This window comes from Phocoena phocoena, chromosome 11 (assembly GCF_963924675.1).
Source record: "Phocoena phocoena chromosome 11, mPhoPho1.1, whole genome shotgun sequence".
In the NCBI taxonomy this organism is placed as follows: Eukaryota; Metazoa; Chordata; class Mammalia; order Artiodactyla; family Phocoenidae; genus Phocoena; species Phocoena phocoena.
The window spans coordinates 6,993,725-7,014,928 of record NC_089229.1 but is presented as its reverse complement, the minus strand read 5'-3'; the positions used below and the strand labels follow the sequence as shown (position 1 = coordinate 7,014,928).

General features: G+C 40.9%; 1 pseudogene; it reads left to right on the top strand.

Moving 5' to 3' along the window:
• Positions 1-899: 899 nt before the first annotated feature.
• On the top strand, positions 900-8,161 carry LOC136130762 (ATP synthase subunit f, mitochondrial pseudogene; annotated as a pseudogene).
• Positions 8,162-21,204: the final 13,043 nt, after the last annotated feature.

The following is a 21,204-nucleotide window of genomic DNA, read 5'->3' as shown; positions in this document are numbered from 1 at the left end:
AGATTTACAAACATTAAAAAGATTGAGACAGGGACTTCTCTGGTGGTCCAGCAGCTAAGACTCCGTGCTCCCAAGGCAGGAGGCCTGGGTTCGATCCCTGGTCAGGGAACTAGATCCCGCATGCCACAACTAAAGATCCCACATGCCACAACTAAAAGATCCCGTATGCCACAACTAAAGATCCTGCGTGCCAAAACTAAGACCTGGCACAGCCAAATAAATACTAAAAAAAGAAAATGATTGAGACAATTGACGAGGTGACTTCCACCTTGGGCCTTTTTCTATGTTCCTTGTTGGGAACTGCCTGTAAGTGGCATCCATCCAAGCGAGAAACTAGCATAGGTTGCTGCGAAATGACTGTGCAGAGGTAGCCCCAAGCTGGCAAGGGATGGTCTGGGTTTTCTGGACTCTGTGTTTTTCTGGTAAAGGAACCCTGAGGACTGATCAGCTCTCGCAGGTCTAAAATCATGGCCCATGGACCAATAACATTCAAGTATGTGGCTATAGCGTTCTTTCAGCATGAGTGGGAATTTCTCGACCTTGTTCAGAAGAAGTTGTACTACAATGTGATGATGGAGAACTATAGTAACTTGGTCTCACTGGGCCATTCCATTTCTAAGCCAGACATAATTGTGTTATTGGAGCAAGGAAAAGAACCCTGGATGGTTGTGAGGGAAGAAACAAGAAACTGGAGTACAGATTTGGATTCAAGTTATAAAATAACCAGTGATAGAAAAACGTTTATACCTGAAAAACATTCATCTCTTCTTCTGCATCAGAGAATTCATAGTGGTGAGAAACCCTATGAAGATGAAGAATGTCAGAAGGCCTTTAGTTATGCCTCAGACTTTGTTCAACATGGAAAAGTTGATATTGGGGCAGACAGCCAGGACTCCAAGATGGAATCAGTTGTACCACTGAAGAAGAAGCTCCTGAATGTCAAACTAAGGGAGCTGGCAAGCTGGATACTAATGCAGGATTTCATCCTTAAAGGAACTGCTGGAGCATTTCAAAGAGGTTATTACTGGTATTACAAGTATTTCAACATGAAGAAAGGGAGCATTGTAGGGCTTTCTATGTTGCTGGCAGCTTATGTGCTTTTCAGCTACTGCAGTTCTTACAAGGAACTTAAACATGAGCAGCCAAGTGAGTACCTCTGAAGAGGGCATACTCTGCATTCCTGACCATGACTTTTGCCCGGCACCCCTGAATCCTTTCATATCCCGATGCAGAATTAAATCCAAGAAAAGATGACTGGTTAAAAAAAAAAAAAAAAAAAAGTTCTCTCTTAGCAACTTTTTTTTTTTTTTTTTACCTTCTTTTTTTTTTTTTTTTATTTTTTATTTTTGCGGTACGCGGGCCTCTCACTGTTGCGGCCTCTCCCGTTGCGGAGCACAGGCTCCGGACGCGCAGGCTCAGCGGCCATGGCTCACGGGCCCAGCCGCTCCGCGGCATGTGGGATCCTCCCGGACCGGGGCACGAACCCGCGTCCCCTGAATCGCCAGACGGACTCTCACCCACTGCGCCACCAGGGAAGCCCTTAGCAACTTTTAAGTATGTAATACAGTATTATTAACTATACTCACCATGCTGTACATTACATACCTGTGACTTATTTATTTTATAATTGGAAATTTGTAGCTTTTGACCACCTTCACCCATTTCACCCACTGCCTCTGGCAACCATCAATCTGTTCTCTGTATCTATGGCTTCAGTTTCATTTTTTTGTTTTTGATTTTTTAAAAAAATTTCGCCTATGAGATCATACAGTATTGGTATTTGTCTTTCTCTGTCTGACTTCACTTAGTGTGATGCCCTCAAGATCCATCCATGTTGTCTCAAATGGCAGGATTTCCTTCTTTTTACAACTGAGTAATGTTTGATTGTATATGTGCCACATTTTTAAAAAATCCATTCATCTCGTGATGAACTGTTGTTGTTTCCTTGTCTTGGCTATTGCCGATGGCTCTGCATTGAACACTGGGGTGCAGATATATTTTCTTTTCTTTTTAATAAATTTATTTTATTTATTTATTTTTGTCTGTGTTGGGTCTTCGTTGCTGCGCACGGGCTTTCTCTAATTGCGGTGAGCGGGGGCTACTCTTTATTGTGGTGCGCGGGCTTCTCATTGTGGTGGCTTCTCTTGTTGTGGAGCACGGGCTCTAGGCACATGAGCTTAATAGTTGTGGCACGCGGGCTCAGTAGTTGTGGCTCATGGGCTCTAGAGCACAGGCTCAGTAGTTGTGGCGCATGGGCTTAGTTGCTCCGTGGCATGTGGGATCTTCCCAGATCAGGGCTCAAACCCATGTCGCCTGCATTGGCAGGCGGATTCTCAACCACTGCACCGCCAGGGAAGCCCCAGATATATTTTCAAGATAGTGGTTTTGTTTCTTTTGGATTGTTGACTTAAGAAAAAATGTACAACATGAGAGTTGTGAGTTAAATTTCATTTGGGGCAAAATGAGGACTATAGCCTGGGAGAGAGCATTTCAGGTAGCTCTGAGAAACTGCTCCAAAGAGGTAGTGGGAGGGGTCAGTATATATGTGATTTTGGTGAAGGGGGAGTACATGCAATCAAGTACATATTTTTTTTGCAGAAGGTTACTGCTAGTCACGAGGAGCAGACATCACCCTGAAGGATTTTAGTGCTTTACTAGATATGAGGAGATATAAGAATTGGGCTCATAAAATCAGCTCCTGAAAATACCTAACTATCTGAAGACCTGTTCTGCCAGTTTTCCCAGAGCACAGAGAACCTCATTTCTGCTCTCCACCCTGAGCTCCTTTCAGGGGGTGTTGAAAGTCAGCAGATGCAGCAGCACATTATTTAATCCTTGTAGAGGTAGATGGCAAGTGCCAATTTGTATTTGACAGGATGAATGCCAAGAAGTGGATCTGCTGGGTTATATGGTAGTTCTAGCTTTGATTTTTTGAGGAACCTCCATGCTGTTTTCCGTAGTGGCTGCACTACTTTGCATTCCCTCCAGCAGTACATAAGGGTTCCCTTTTCTCTACGTCCTTGCCAACACTTGTTATTTCTTGTCTTTTTGGTAGTGGTCATTCTTACAGGTGTGAGGTGATATTTTATTGTGGTTTTGATTTGCATTTCCCTGATGACTGGTGATGTTGGGCACCTTTTCCTGTGCCTGTTGGCCATTTGTATGTCTTCTTTGGAAAAATGTCTATTCGGAGCCTCTCCCCATTTTTTTTTTTTTTTTTTTTTTTTTTTTGCGGTACGCGGGCCTCTCACTGTTGTGGCCTCTCCCGTTGCGGAGCACAGGCTCCGGACGCGCAGGCTCAGCGGCCATGGCTCATGGGCCCAGCCGCTCCGTGGCATGTGGGATCTTCCTGGACCGGGGCATGAACCCGCGTCCCCTGCACTGGCAGGCGGACTCTCAACCACTGCTCCACCAGGGAAGCCCCCCATTTTTTAATTGGATTGTTTGTTTGCTTTTCTATTAAATTGTATAAGGATTTTTTAAAAATATATTTTGGATTGTAAGTCAACTATACTCCAATATAAAATTTAAGAAAAGACCGAAAAACTCAAGTGTTGGGAAGAATGTGGGGAAAAGATTATTTTTTATACACTATTGGTGGGAGTATAACTTGGTATGCCTTTTTATTTACTTTTAATTAATTATTCTTTTTTTAATTTTATTTATTTATTTATACAGCAGCTTCTTATTAGTTATCTATTTTATATGTATTAGTGTATATATGTCAATCCCAATCTCCCAATGGTATCCCTTTTTAGAAAGAAATTTGCCAGTACCTTTTTTTTTTTGGATACACCATGCAGCTTGTAGGATCTTAGTTCCCTGACCAGGAATTGAACCCAGGCCCTCATCAGTGAAAGCACCAAGTTCTAACCCCTGGACTGCCAGGGCATTCCCCAAGTACCTTTTAAAAGTTAAAATATTTCTACTCTTTTTGTTTGTTTGTTTTTGTTTTTTTGCGGTACGCGGGCCTCTCACTGTTGTGGCCTCTCCCGTTGCGGAGCACAGGCTCCAGACGCGCAGGCTCAGCGGCCATGGCTCACGGGCCCAGCCGCTCTGCAGCATGTGGGATCTTCCCGGAGTCCCCTGCATCAGCAGGCGGACTCTCAACCAGTGCGCCACCAGGGAAGCCCAAATATATTTCTACTCTTGATTTAGCAGCTTCACTTCTCAATATCCATTCCTAAGAAATACTTGCATGTGTGCACAACAACGTGGGAAGATTTCATTACATTCATTGTTTCTAACAGCACCAAATTAGAAATATCCTGTATGTCCATTAATAGTAAATATTTAAACTATGGAACTTGCATGCTACATATGCAAAAATTTCTATATCTTATTGTTAAATGAGAAAAACAAGTTTTATGCTACAATAATTTTTAATTCCATCAGACTGAATGCCCCCTTTTAGAAAAAATATTTTGTAATGTCTCCTTTACTTCATTGGAATGAAATTCGTAGACAATTGCACATGATTCTGCACTATTTCAGCCAAAATCAACCCAAGGCCATAAATGTGATATGAAGAAGAATAGAAGAGTAGTTCGGGTGTAAAGTTTTAAGTATTTTAATATACATATAAATGCTCAGATTCCACCATACTAGAAGACACAAAGAAGTAATCAAGTGCTCACTCACCACGTGTAGATTCACTTTAGTTGTAAAGTGATATGTGTATGCCTATTGGTGACTTTAATATCATGGTGGCATTGCCATTGGCAATATTGTTTTCCAAAATGATAAACATTTCTTGACAAATTTCCAAATAAAACGAAGTTTAATTTTCCGTCGATTTCCACAGTGGTTGAATTCCTGAAAAGTTCTGTATATATTAAAATCATGTAAAACAGAGTTAGGCTCTAGGCTCAAATGATTATAAGCATGTATTTCACCTACATCAATGGCCAGGGATTCATCTGAAAGTCATGAGCGGGTATAGGATGATTTTTTGTTGTGAGGAACTGCCCTATGCCTTTCAGAATGTCTAGTATCCTTTAAGTACCACCAGTGGCCTCCAGTTATGATAACCAAAAATGCCCCCACTTATTTCCTAATCGCTCCTTCAGGGGTAATGCCATCCCTGCTGAGAACCACCATTCTAGAGTATTCTAGACTACTCAAAGTTTTCAACCTCTTAAGAGCTCACTGTTCTCTCACTCTGTCCAAGTTCCTAATTTCGTTGGCCTTTCATTACTTTCTTGCAGGTTTAATTTATTTGTTAAGCCACAAGAAAGTGAGGCATTAAAAATTTAATTCTTTTTAGATATTGTATAGCAGAAGGGTTTCAGGGGCTCCAGTCCACAATATTACTAGACACAGAAGACATTTAAACCAAAACATTTTTTCTATGCATATTTATATATAGTTGAGAACATGCTATATATATATATAGTGTTTCAGCTATTTGACAAACAAGTTTATAGGTTTTTTTAAAAAATAGCTTTATTGAGATATAATTGATATATTAAAAACATATATATTTGATGAATTTTATAGGTTTTTTTTGGCCACACTAGGGATGGAACCCAGGCCCTCAGCAGTGAAAGCACCGAGTTCTAACCACTGGACCACCAGGGAATTCCCTTAAAAAGTTCTTCATAAATATCATTAGTGGCTACATAATATTCTGACATGGTTGCACCATTACATATTTTCTTGATCCCTATTTAAGATATTTGATTTGTTTGCAGGTTTTTGCTATTACTAACAGCATTGTTAACTTCTCTGTTATGTAGAGCTTTAAAAATTTGGGGAGGGGGTCATTTCCTTAAAACAGATTAGAGTTATTGATTGACTCTCGTTGTAATAATTAGGAAACCAGATGCTTCTATATTCCCGAGGACAGCCTTTCCCAAGGAAGTCAGGGGGGTGTTATTAAAGGGTGTTATGTGAAAAAAGGGGTTATTGAGTCATATATATTTGAAAAAGCTAGGTAAACTGATTTCTTCATGACTTCTCAGCACCTATAATGAACATCATAAATTTCCAAGAGGGAGAGATTTTCAATTATACGCCTTATTTCAAAATTATTTGACCTTAGACTATTTAATTCACTAAACACTTTGGGAAAACTATGGTTCAGTAGAACAAAGTTTGGGAAACACTTTCTGGGATATTAGAATTAAAATGGACTTCAAAGCTTTTTCCAACAATGAGGCAAGTCAAAGATCATTCTTCCTCCCATTCCAAGAAAAAAAGTTTCATGTCCAGTTTACAGAGACCAGGAGATCTTCTTAAAAGAGATAATGATAATATAGAGAGCAGCTAGCTGCTGCTCCCTCTTACAGTTACTGGCATTGAGTCATGCATGGGCCTACGAAACTGGAATGTCAGTAGCACACGGGACTGCCTGTATGCCCAGTCCTGGCACATTATGCTCGTTAGTATTCAAGGCCCTGCAAGGTCTGGCCCTTCCAGTGACCACTCCAGCCACGTGACCCAGCTGAGCATGACCTTTGCCTCTGTACCTTCCTCTCCACGTGTTCTACTCATCTTTCAAAACAGCCCAGAAGTCCTTTCTTCTAAGAAGCTTTTTCTGAACTCCCCTTCTAGGATAATTGCCCTTCTGCTGAGCTTCTGTGGTACCCTTGGAGTGTTTCTGGTGAAATACTGTGCCAGTCCTACTGGGATTGTCTGTGGGCTCATCTCCTCCACAACCTGTGAGCTCGTTGAGAGCAGAGCCTGTATCTCATTGCAGGGGCACCTAGCAGAAGGCACCGCATAGAGTGGGTGTCTAGTAAACATTTGTAGAGTGAATAAATTGTGTTTATTCACTCTACAACACGAGTAAATTGTGTTTCTTGATTTATGATATACACATACATATACACATACAACACATTCATACACCACTGAGTTCTGGCCACCAACTAAAGATTATAATTTGCAGAATTGGTTTTGTTTGGCAGACAGAAAGGATTAGAAATTAAAATTTCAGACTTTATAACAAATATTGGTGAGGATGTGGAGAAAAGGGAACCCTTGTACACTGTTGATGGGAATGCAAATTGGTGCAGCCACTGTGGAAAACAGTATGGAGTGTCCTCACAAAACTAAAATTAGAACTACCATATGATCCAGCAATTCCACTCCTGGGTATATAGCCAAAGAAAATGAAAACACTAATTTGAAAAGATATATACACTCCAATGTTCATAGCAGCATTATTTGCAATAGCCACGATATGGAAGCAAACTAAGTGTCCATCAACAGATCCATGAATAAAGAAGATGTGGTGTGTGTACACACACACACACGCACACGCACACAAAATGGAATACTACTCAGTCATTAAGAAAAAGAATGAAATTTTGCCGTTTGCAACACCATGGATGGACCTGGAGGGCATTATGCTAAGTGAAATAAGTCAGACAGAGAAAGACAAATACTGTGTGATATCAGTTACTTGTGGAATCTAAAAGATAAACTAGTGAATATAACAGAAAAAGAAACAGACTCACAGATACAGAGAACAAACTAGTGGTTACCAGTGGGGAGAGGGCAGAGAGGAGGGGCAGGATAGGGGTAGGGTTCAAACTACTACGTATAAAATAAATAAGCTACAAGGGTATATTGTACAGTACAGGGAATATAGCCAATATTTTATCATAACTATAAGGAGTATAATCTTTAAAAATTGTAAATCACTATGTTGTACCCCTGAAACTTATATAATATTATAAATCAACTTTACCCCAATAAAAATAAATAGATTGACATAAAAAAAATTTTTTTTCGGATTTTGGAGAAAGCTGTCTCTTCTCTGGCCGATTGAGTTGAACAGCCCTGAAGGCATGGTTATATTTCACCTCTTCCTACCTCACAGCCAGTTTGTATGGTTCTTACTGGCCAAAGCCACCACGGGCAAGGGGATCCCACAGAACTCATCTGGTGTTTAAAGGCCTTAGAAAATGACCTAATGACTATTACTATAGCTAGGTGCCAGGCAAGTGCTAAAGCACTTCAGGGGCGTATCTCACCATAGCAATCCAGTGAGGACGAAAATCTATTAATATCTTCATGTTACAGCTAAGCACACTGAAGCTTGGCAACCTTAGGAAATGAAAGAATCCACAGCTGTTGAGGTGGAGGCAGGACATGGGACCCTCACCTCTGCTCCTGAGCATTCTCTCTTCATTCCACAGGTGCCAAGCAGTAGGAGGCGTTCCCTGTGCATGTAGTGGCCTGATCCTCTCCACACACCTGTGAGGTCCTGGTGAGCTCTGAGTTTCTTTCCCTGCTGCAGGCTTGATCCCTGGTGATCAGAGGGCTTAGAAAATCAACTGTGTCAAACGTGGTTTAGCAGGTCAGAGGAGGGCTCAGATTTCTCACAGGACCAGTAGATTGGTTCCAGATCTTCTGCTGCCATGTAATTGGGGTGCAGGGCCTGCTGAGAGCCTGAGGTCAGCTGCCCTTGAGTCAGCTCATCTGGCACCAGAAAGAGAGAATCTTGAGATCTTTGGGGTTTTCATGGCCTCATGCCCTCATCCCCCATCACAGCCCCAGACCTAAAGGTCTTAATTGCCTTAGCGATGGCTCCGAGTAAAGGGTACTTACAACAGGTGGGAAGGTGAAGCGTTTGAGAGGGGCAGTAATTCGGTCAATTGACCGGCCCGTTTATTAACTATCAATAGATAGTGCCAGGCACTTCGCATGCATAATCCAGTGAGGTGGGTGCTTGGACTCCAATCTCATAGATGAAGAAACTGGGCCTGAGGGAGGAGCAAATTGTCAAAGGCGCACAGCTGACTGGTAAGCGACAGGGCGAGATCCAAACCTAGGTTTCCCTTTTCATTCAGACACTCATTTGTTGAGTGCCTTTTGTGTGCCATTTCTATGCACTTTATCAGTCAACAAAACAAACAAAAATTCCTGCTCTTATGGAGCTTACATTCTACTAATACAAAGACACAGTCAATATTATATATATATATATATATATATATATATATATATATATATATATATATATATATATATAAAGTGTTATGATATAACTAGGCATATCATATTCATACTGCAGGAAAAGCAAAGACAGAAGTTATTAAGAGCTATGAAAAAATATAGAGCAAAGTAAGGGAGATTGGGAAAACTGGAGGATTGGCAGAGGGAGCAGATTGTAATACAGCCTTGTTGAGAAGGGAATATTTGAGGAACGATTTGAAGGGTAAAGGAGATGAGGGAGTAGTCACGCGGATATCTGGGGAAGAGCGCTCTAGGCGGAGGGAACAGCTAGTGTAAAGGCAGCTTAATTCCCAGGTTCCTTCCCTTATACCCAGTGCCTCAAAACACAGATGAATGTGAGAAGACTCCTGTTCTCAAGGAAGGAAAATGCTTGAAAACAGACCGCAAGCCAACCAGAGAGAGATCTGAACCAGCACGTAAAACAGTTTGGGGATGGAGACTGATTTCTGCTCCCTTCACAGATTGATTCCTAAAAAGGGTGTCATTAGAAAACAGGCCTCCTTCCTGTCTATGTCCTGAGGATAAAAGAGAAGTCAGTGTAACCGAAGAAGCTAGGGTCACGCTGGTTTTCACCCTTGATTAAAGCCTGCTTGCTGTTGCATACCGCTCCTTGGCCTTGGGTCTCTCTGTTTCTGAGGGCATCTGTGATATGCATTACCTGGTGCTGTTCCCTTGGGGCCTCCCAGTAGGGCAGTTTGGATGCACCCAGGCTCTCAGCTTCAGGCTGGGTGCTGCACTTGTCCTGCTTCAACTGTTCATTGTCTGGTTCCAAGAGAGATGGATCTTCTCAGCTGAAGTCTCTGAATCCCCTTGATGGAGCACTTGCCTAAGTCAGGGAAGCCTATTCTCTGACTCTCCATGGAGAGGAGGGCCAGAATAAATCGATGTGAGAGCTTGTGGGCTGACACTTGTTTGTTCTACTGCCCAATATTGTGCCCTGGGCTTCCTAAGGATCAGTTCAGGTTAAGTACTTACTGAGGCTGCTCTGAGCCAGTCCTGTGCTCTGAGGAATCTGACATGCCCTGATCTCGAGGAGTAAACAGACTACCCCAGAGATAGACAATTTCATTACATTTTCCAAGTGTCCACCTTGTCTTGGACTCCACCCATCCCTAAAATATAAGATGGAAGCAGGTAAGTACCACACCCTCTGTGTGGTCCCTGCAGGGAGGTTGTCTAGACCTTCTCCTGTTGGATTGCTCTGCTGGTCTTATCTTCCCTGGTCATCAGACCTCTGATATGGCCTTGGCATACCTCAATATGGACAAAAATAAATAGATATAAATAAATAAATAAAGCTGGAAAGGGACTTCCCTGGCGATCTAGTGGTTAAGACTGAGCTTCCATTGCAGGGGGCATGGGTTCTATTCCTGGTCGGGGAACTAAGATCCTGCATGCCTCGAGGCACTGCCATAAATAAATAAATAAAGGAACTAATTTAGAAATTTTTCTGCTCAAGCTTGGGTTTTTCCCTTGGACCCAATTATGGCATTAGACTTCTGGCTTTTACCTGATGAACAATGAGAGAGACACTCCTAATTCCTTACATAAGTGCAGTGATAGAGGTCAGCACAGGGTTCAGAGGAGCAGTTCTGGCCAGCCCAAGTTGGTTCTATAGGCTTCCTGGAGAAGGGGCTGTCTGCGTTGTTTTGATGCCCCAACCAGGAAGGCCTTTGGTCTGGGCATGTGGTCCAGCTTAGTAAGGAGACTGGTTGTCCCCTTGTGCCTGCAAATCCTTCTGCTCCCTTCACAGACTGATTCCTAAAAAGGAGAAGAGCAGGTAAGGGGCTTGGAAGTCAACATTCCCATCCTCACAACAAGAAAAAAATGCTGAATAAATTGAAAATCAATTACTCTTCTTAGATCCATCAGAGAATTGAAGTCCTCAGGGCAAACTGCTGTCTGCAAAACTGGAGAGACAGGTGGATACAAAGAATCACAATTCACCGAAAACAAAACTCAAGAAAGAAAACCCCACCAATGGAGCCAGCATCAGGGTAGGAAAACTTAAACTGCAGTTGACGAATTGCTGGAGGCAATTCAAGCTTGTAGGCAAGCTTGAGAGTTAAAAATTTCAGGGGTCCAGTCCTTGGGAGGAGTCCAACATTTCTGTGAGTTCTACCTCTAGGAGCCCTACCAGCTCCGCACAGTAAAGAGTGGAGAAAAGAAAAACCCTTTGTACTTCCAGGAGCGGTAATGGAATAGTAGCTATTTTGAAATTATACCCAAAGCCTTTTATTCCCTTAACATGGCCTATTCTCAGGAGAAATCATTTAACCAGGGTCTAATTGACTGGGGTTTTACCAGAGCCTAACTGACCCAGGGAGGGAGAATACCCAACTCCAGTCCACTGTAACCTTTCCTGCAGAGGAAGGGAAATGTCCAAGTCCAGCCCTAATTAGTCTTTCTGCCTCCACTAAGGGGGTGGGATCCAACAACTGGGATACACTTGTGAAGGTCAAAGCCCAGGGGCAGAAGTCGCTAAAAGTTTGACACCTAATCGTGGGACTATAGAATTCTTCCTTTCCCCCAGCACCGTACCACCACATCCACAGGGCCCCTGCGTAACAGCAGGGGATTACAACTGAAAGAACTGCACATCTCAGACCTTATTTAAGCAGTCTCTAGGGAAACACAAAGACAACAGAGGAGACAAAAACATGGACACCAGAGGAAATTTTAGTCTCTCATACCTGCATACAGCAAATAATAAACACAGCCTAATTCCAAGCCAGGTAAACATAAGGCCTTACAATACAGGCCTATTTAATTCAGTTCCTTTTACATAGTATATCATGTCTGGCTTGCAGCATAAAACTACAAGGCATACTAAAAGACAAAAAACACAGCTTGGACAGGGCGAGAATCAGAACCAGACTCAGACATAGCAAAAATGTTGGAATTATCAGACTGGGAATTTAAAACAACTGATTATTGTGCAAAGAGCTCTAATCGAAAAAGTGGACAGCATGCAAGAAAAGATGGATAATGTAAGCAGAGAGATGGAAACTCTAAGAAACAATCAAAAGTTACCAATGCTCCTTGAAAGACACAATCTACCAAAACTCACTAAAGAAAAATAGATAATCTGAATAAGGCTATCTCTATTAAATAAGTTGAATTCAAAACTAATAACCTTCCAAAAAAGAAAGCACTAGGCCCAGATGGGTTAACTGGTACAAAACATTTAGGGAAGACATGATACCAGTTCTGTACAACATCTTCCAGAAAATAGAAGCAGAGGGAATACTTTCTAAATCATTCTAGGCAACCAACGTTATCCTCATACCAAAACCAGATAAGAAAAGAAAGAAAACTGCAAATCAACATCTCTCATGAACAAAAATGCAAAATCCTCAAAAAACTAGTAAATCGAATTCAACACTATATAAAAAGAGTTATACACCATGACTAAGTGGAATTTATTCCAGGTATGGAAGGCTGGTTTAACATTCAAAAATCAATTAATATAATGCATCATATCAACATGCAGAAAAACATTTGACAAAATCCAACACACATTCATGATAAAAACTGTCAGTAAACTAGGAGTAGAGAGAATTTCCTCAATTTGATAGAGAGCATGTACCAAAAAATCTCTATAGCTAACATTAAACTCAATGGTGAGCAACTAGATGCTTTCCTCCTAAGATCAGGAACAAGGAAAAGACATCCCCTCTTACAACTCCTATTCAATGCTGTGCTGGAAGTCCTAGCTAATGCAATAAGACCAAAAAAAAAAAAAAAAATCAGTTTTACTTTTTTCCAAGTCTGTATACATTTTATTTCCTTTTTTTAATCATGATTTTTATGATTATCTAGGTAGAAAATCCCAAAGAATCGACAAAAAACAAAAAACCTCTGAAACTAATAAGCAATTATAGCAAGGTGGCAGAATACAAGGTTAATATACAAAGTCAGTTGTTTACCAGCAATGAACAATTGGAATTTGAAACTAAAACACAATACTATTTACCAAAATAAAATAATAAAAAAGAAATACTTAGGTATAAATGCAACAAAATATGTACAAGGTCTATGTGGGGTAAAACTATGAAACTCTGATGAAAGAAATTCTAAATAAATGGGATAGCAAGAATTCTAAATAAATTCTAAATAAATGGGATAGCAAGAATTCCATGTACAGGGGATAGCAAGAATCAATATTGTCAAGATGTCAGTTCTTCCCAATTTGGTCTATTCAATGTAATCCTAATCAAAATTCTAGCAAGTTATTTTGTGGATATCAACAAACTGATCCTACATTTTATATGGGGAAGCAAAAGACCAATAATAGCCAACACAATACTGAAGAACAACAACAAAGGTGGAAGACTGTCCCTATCCAACCTCAAGACTTTATATAAAGATAGAGTAATCAAGACAGTGTGGTGAAAGAATAGACAAATAGATCAGTGAAACAGAATAGAGAGCCCAGAAACAGACCACACAAATGTAATCAACTGATCTTTGAAAAAGAAAGACAGTTCAGTGGAGAAAGAATAGTCTTTTCAATGAATGGCACTGGAACAACTGGACATGGACATGCAAACAAAAAAATCTAGACACAGATATTTTACAAAATTAACTCAATAAGCATGAGAGACCTAATGTAAATGCTAAGCTATAAAAATCCTAGAAGATAACCTAGGAGAAAAACTAATGACCTTGGCTTTTTGATGAGTTTTTAGAAACAACACCAAAAAGCACTATCCATGAAAGAAAAAACTGATAAGCTGGACTTCATTAAAATTAAAAAGTCTGCTCTGTGACGGACACTGTTAAGAAAATGAAAAGACAAGCCACAGACTTGGAGAAAATATTTGCAAAAGACACATATGGTAAAGGACTAGTATCAAAAATATACAAAGAACTCCCACAACTGAACAATACGAAGAAAAACGACCCAATTAAAAATGGGCAAAAGATCTGAACAGATACCTCACCAAAGAAGATATACAGATGGCAAATAAGCATATAAAAAGATGCTCTGCATCATATGTCATTAGGGAATTGCAAATTAAAACAATGAGCTACCACTACACACCTATTAGAATGGCTAAAATTCAAAACACTGTCCACACCAAATTCTAGCAAGGTTGTGAAGCAACAGGAAGTCTCATTCATTTGCCAGTGGAAATATAAAATGGTACAGCCACTTGGAATATAGTTTGGTAGTTTCTTAGAAAACTAAACATACTCGGGACCAGTTGTTAAGACCCCGCACTTCCACTGCAGGGGGTGGGGATTTGATCCCTGGTCGGAAAAATAAGATCCCGAAGGCTGCACGGCTTGGCCAAACAAACAAACAAAAAACTAAACATACTCTTACCACATGGTCCGGCAATTGAGCTCCTTGGTATTTATCCAAATGAGTTGAAAATCTATGTCCTCACAAAACTCTGCACATGAATGTTTATAGCAGCTTTATTCATAATTGCCAAGATATGGAGGCAACCAGATATTGTTCTTCAATAGCTGCGTGGATAAACAGTGGTACATCCATACAATGGAATATTTTCAGCAATAAAAAGAAATGAGTTATCAGGTCATGAAAGTATACCTTAAATGCAAATTGCCAAGTGAGAGAAGCCAATCTGAAAAGGCTGCATACTGTATAATTCCAACCCTCTGATGTTCTGGAAAAGGAAAAACTATGAAGACTGAAAAAATTGGTGGTTTCAGGGGTTGAGGTGGGGGTAGGGAGGGATGAGTAAGTGGAGCACAGAGGATTTTAGGGCAGTGAAACTTGTGTGCCGGACTGTAATGGTGGACACAAGTCACACATTGGTCAAAACCTATAGAATATACAACACAAAGAGTGAACCCTAATGTAAATTATGGACTTTATTTTTTATTTATTTATTTTTAAATTTGGCCACACCACGCGGCTTTCGAGACCTTAGTTCCCCCACCAGGGATGGAACCTGGGCCCTGGCAGTGAAAGCGCAGAGTCCTAACAGTGGGCCACCAGGGAATTCCCTTATGGACTTTAGCTAATTATAAATATCAATATTGTCATCAGTTACAACAAATGTACTACACTAATGCACAATGATAACAGTGGAGACACCGAAGGAGGCCTGGGGGGAAGAAAGGGGGTATAGAAATTCCACATTCTTCTCAATTTTTCAGTAAACCTAAAACTGTTCTTTTAAAAAAGGGGGTTGGGGGGAGATAGAAGGACTGGGAAGCGCATTAAGCGGGAGAGCCTGTTACTTCCCATGGCTTCCTATAGAGGGCTTCTGGGCTTAGTGGCAAAAACCACAATATGGAAAAGTCTGGGTTTGAATAATTACTTATTCAGGTGCCATTCTAAGTGCTTTACATATACTATCTCATTTAATCCTCTAGCAACAATCCTATGCGGTAGGAACTATTAACATCCGCACTTTACGGGGAGGAAGTAGAAGCACAGAGAAATTTAGTAACTTGTTCAAAATTGCTGCAAGTGTAGCCAAGATTTAAATCTAGATGTTAGAACATGTAACTAAATCACCACAGGCAACTTTTTTCTCATTCTATAAACTGGGCAGTCTATTTGAATGAGGGAAATCACCCCAATTTATTATACTGCACATCCTGAGTCAGTACAAATACCTCTGTTCCAACCTGGGGAGGTATGGGGTCTCTTTCAGCTGGGAGGTCAGTCTTTGTAGGACCCCCTCCCACAAACACCCTATCCAGGGACTGTCTGGGGGAATAGTTTCTGAAAACTGGTTGAGTTTCTTTAAATAGGAATCCAGTTTTGTTGTTTTTATCAGGGGAATCTAGAAATGTTAGACTGTTGCGGGAGACAGTGTTGTGGAATAGGTACTTTTCAACCAGCCCCTAACACTTCCGTCTTTATTTACCACCAATGTCTTTGGCTGTGCACATCGCCTCAGTGGTCCCCTTCCCACTGACGCTCAGTCATGGGGGTCTGGCCAGTCCCTCTTCTTCATCTTCACTATAATTACCTCCTGTCTCTCATCTGGACCCTTGCACAGCTGATTCCAGGCTCCCTATGTACCTGTCAGGGTCCAGCCAGGAGACAGAAACCACATCATTTATTTGAACAGAGAGATAGTTATGCAACCATAAGCACTATCTAACTTCAGAACATTTTCATCACCCCCCCCCCCGCAAAAAACCCATACTCGCTAACAGTCACTACCCATTCCCTCTTTTTTTCTTAAAGCTTTTTAAAAAATATTTTATTTTATTTTATTTATTTTTGGCTGTGTTGGGTCTTTGTTGCTATGCGTGGGCTTTCTCTAGTTGCAGTGAGCAGGGGCTACTCTTCGTTGTGGTGCGCGGGCTTCTCATTGCAGTGGCTTCTCTTGTTGCGGAGCACGGGCCCTAGGTGCACAGGCTTCAGTAGTTGTAGCTCGTGGGCTCTAGAGCGCAGGTGGCGCACAGGCTTAGTTGTTCCAAGGCACGTGGGATCTTCCCGGACCAGGGCTCAAACCCGCGTCCCCTGCATTGGCAGGCGGATTCTTTACCACTGCACCACCAGGGAAGCCCCCCATTCCCTCTTGTCAACCACTTATCTACTTCCTGTGTCTATGGATTTGCCAATTCTAGACATTTCATATAAATGGAATCATACAATAAGTGCTCTTTTGTGTCTGGCTTTCTTCCCTTTGCATAACATTTTCAAGGTCCATCCACGTTGTAGCACATATCAGTATGGATATGCCGTATAGGTGGTATGGCACACGGGCTTCTCTCTAGTTGTGGTGTGTGGGTTTCCTATCTCTAGTTGTGGCACGGGCTCCAGAGCGGTGGGCTCTGTAGTTTGCAGCATGCAGGCTCCCTCGTTGAGGCACATCAGCTCAGTAGTGTGGCGGCCAGGGTTAGTTGCCCCACAGCATGTGGGATCTTAGTTCCCCAGCCAGGGATTGAACCCGCATCTCCTGCATTTGAAGGAGGATTCTTTACCACTAGACTACCAGGGAAGTCCCTCCATCCCTTCATTTTGAGCCTATATGTGTTCTTAAAGCTGAAGTGAGTCTCTTGTAGGCAGTATACAGTTGGATCTTGTTTTTTTATCCAACTAGCTTTTGATTAGAGAATTTAATCCATTTACATCAAGAGTAATTATTGAGAGAATTCCCTGGCAGTCCAGTGGTTAAGACTCCATGCTTCGGGCTTCCCTGGTAGCACAGTGGTTAAGAATCCGCCTGCCAAGGCAGGGGACACAGGTTCGAGCCCTGGTCTGGGAAGATCCCACATGTCACGGAGCAACTAAGCCCGCGTGCCACAACTACTGAAGGCTGCGTGCCTAGAGCCCATGCTCCACAACAAAAGAAGCCACCGCAATGAGAAGCCTGCACACCGCAACGAAGAGTAGCCCCTGCTCGCCGCAACTAGACAAAAGCCCGTGCGCAGCAACAAAGACCCAACACAACCAAAAACAAATAAATAAAATAAAATAAATTTATTTTAAAAAAAAAAAAGACTCCATGCTTCCTTTGCAGGGGGAGTAGGTTTGATCCCTGGTTGGGGAACTAAGATCCCGCATGCTGCATGGCTTGGCCAAAAAAAAGTAATTATTGATAGGTAAGGACTTACTAATGCCATCTTTTTGTTTTCTGGTGGTTTTATAGTTCCCTCGTTCCTTTCTCCCTCTCTTGCTGCCTTCCTTTGCGAATTGATGATTTTCTTTAGTGGTATGCGCTGTTTCTCTCCTCTTTATCTTTCGTGTATCACTGTAGGTTTTGCTTTGTGGTTACCATGAGGTTTACATAAAGACCTTCTAGATACAACAGTTTATTTAATGCTGATAACAACTTCACTCTATTGCATACAAAAACTCTACCTTTTTACTCTCTCTCCCTTTATGTTTTTAATGTCACAATTCACCTCTTTTTATATTGTGGATTCATTAACAAATTATTGTAGCTATAATTATTTTTTAATACTTTTGTTCTTTAGCTTTTAAACTAGAGTTAAGTGGTTAACACAGCACCATACAGTAAGTCCCCTACATATGAACAAGTTCCGTTCCAGAGCACGTTCATAAGTCCAGTTTGTTCATAAGTCCAACAAAGTTAGCCTAGGTACCCAACCAACACAATCGGCTATATAGTACTGTACAGTAATAGGTTTATAATACTTTTCACACAAGTAATACATAAAAAGCAAACAAACACAAAAAATAAACAGTTTTAATCTTGCAGTCCAGTACCTTGAAAAGTACAGTGGTACAGTACAACAGCTGGCATACAGGGGCTGGCATCGAGTGAACAGGCAAGAAGGGTTACTGACTGGAGGAGGGAGAGGAGGTGGGAGACGGTAGAGCTGAAGGATCGTCAGCCACAGGAGAGGGAGGGCAAGCTGCCATTTCACTCACGCCTGACGTTGATGGCGCAGGTTCTGGTTCCTTGCTGGATTCAATTCTGTCTACCCTCCTGAAAAGACAATCCAGTTATGTCTGGGTAGTAGCTCTTTTTTTTTTCTCGTCATAGATGACATGGTAGCACTGAATTGCATTCTGAACAGTTGCTGCAACCTTCGTGTACTGTTCTACATTCGGGTCCTGTGCCTCAAAAACTAACAGTGCCTCCTCAAATAAAGAAAATCCCCTTGCTATTTCCTGCATTGTGAATCTCTTCAGTTACTTCTTCCTCTTGTCGCTCCACTCTCTCAATTATTTTCATTTTTGTCTCCATCGTTATCGCTTGGTGCTTCTTAGCAGTACCAGCTACATCACCACTGCATTTACGCTTGCTTCCAGACATCCTGGGCTTGAAATAATGATACTGTACCACTGTACTCTATACAGTGCTGTACAGTAAAGTACACAGAAGCACAACCACTTGTAGAGGATGCATGCATGTGACAATGTACGCCAGACACATGAACTAACTTGCGTGACTGGACATGGGAACGCACGTTCGCATCTTTGAAAGTTCACAACTTGAAGTTTCACATATAGGGGACTTACTGTATTACAGTATCAGAGTATTCTGGATTTGACTATATACTTACCTTTACCAGTGTGTTATGTATTTTCCTATGTTTTCATGTCACCAATTAGCATACTTTCATTTCAGCTTGAAGAGCTCCTTTCAGCATTTCTTGTAAGGCACATCTAGTGGTAATGAACTCCCTCAGCTTTTGTCTGGGGTGATCTTTATCTCTTCTTCATTTTTGAAGGACAGCTTTGCCAGATAAAGTATTCTTGGTTGGCAGTTTTATTCTTTTAGCACTTTTAATATATCATCCCATTCTCTCCTGCCCTATAAGCTTTCTGTGGACAAATCCACTGATATCCTTATGGGGATTCCCTGGTAAGTTACAAGCTTCTTTTCTCTTGCTGCCTCTAAGAGTCTTTCTTTGTCTTTGATTTTTGACACTTTTTATCATAATGTATCTTGGAGAAGATCTCTTGAAGTTGGGTTTGCTTAGTGACTTATAAGCTTCATAAACTTGGATACCGATATCTCTCCCCAGATTTGGGAATTCTCAGCCATTATTTCTGCCTTCTCCCTCTATCCTCCTTCTGGGACTCCAATAATTTGCAGATTGCTTCTTTTGATGGTATCCTATAGATCATATAGTCTTTCTTAATTCTTTTTTTTTAATTTTATTTTTTTATGTAGCAGGTTATTATTAGTTATCTATTTTATATATATTAGTGTATATATGTCAATCCCAATCTCCCAGTTCATCCCACCACCACCTCCCCCGCCGCCAGCTTTCCCCCCTTGGTGTCCATACATTTGTTCTCTATGTGTGTATGTCTATTTCTGTCTTGCAAACTGGTTCATCTGTACCATTTTTCTAGATTCCACATATATGCGTTAATATACGATATTTATTTTTCTCTTTCTGACTTACTTCACTCTATGACAGTCTCTAGGTCCATCCATGTCTCTACAAATGATCCAATTTCGTTCCTTTTTATGGCTGAGTAATATTCCATTGTATATATGTGCCACATCTTCTTTATCCATTCATCTGTCGGTGGGCATTTAGGTTGCTTCCATGACCTGGCTATCGTAAACAGTGCTGCAATGAACATTGGGGTGCATGTGTCTTTTTGAATTATGGTTTTCTCTGGGTATATGCCCAGTAGTTGGAATTGCTGGGTCATATGGTAATTCTATTTTTAGTTTTTTAAGGAACCTCCATACTGTTCTCCACAGTGGCTGTATCAATTTACATTCCCACCAACAGTGCAAGAGGGTTCCCTTTTCTCCACACCCTCTCCAGCATTTGTTGTTTGTAGATTTTCTGATGATGCCCATTCTAACTGGTGTGAGGTGATACCTCATTGTAGTTTTGATTTGCATTTCTCTAATGATTAGTGATGTTGAGCAGCTTTTCACGTGCTTCTTGGCCATCTGTATATCTTCTTTGGAGAAATGTCTATTTAGGTTTTCTGCCCATTTTTGGATTGGGTTGTTTGTTTTTTTAATATTGAGCTGCATGAGCTGTTTATATATTTTGGAGATTAATCCTTTGTCTGTTGATTCATTTGCAAATATTTTCTCCCATTCTGAGGGTTGTCTTTTCATCTTGTTTATAGTTTCCTTTGCTTTGAAAAAGTTTTTAAGTTTCATTAGGTCCCATTTGTTTATTTTTGTTTTAATTTTCATTACTTTAGGAGGTGGGTCAAAAAAGATGTTGCTGTGATTTATGTCATGGAGTGTTCTTCCAATGTTTTCCTCTAAGAGTTTTACAGTGTCCGGTCTTACATTTAGGTCTTTAATCCATTTTTAGTTTATTTTTGTGCATAATGTTAGATAGTGTTCTAATTTCATTCTTTTACGTGTAGCTGTCCAGTTTTCTCATCACCACTTATTGAAGAGACTGTCTTTTCTCCATTGTATATCCTTGGCTCCTTTGTCATAGATTAGTTGACCATAGGTGCATGGATTTATCTCTGGGCTTTCTATCCTGTTCCATTGATCTGTATTTCTGTTTTTGTGCCAGTACCATATTGTCTTGATTACTGTAGTCTTAATTCTTGTTTATTCTTTTTCCTTTGTTATCCTCTAACTGGGTAATTTTAAAGTTCCTGTTTTGGAATTCACAGATTTTTTCCCCCTGATTGCTCCATTCTGCTGGTCATTGATGCTCTCCATTGCATTTTTCATTTCATTCATTGTATTCTTCAGCTCCAAAATTTCTGTGTGGTTCTTTTTTTAAATGATTTATCTCTTTGTTGAACTTCTCATTTTATTCATGTATAATTTTCCTGATTTTGTTGAATTGCCTTTCTGTGTTTTCTTGTGGCTCGTTGAG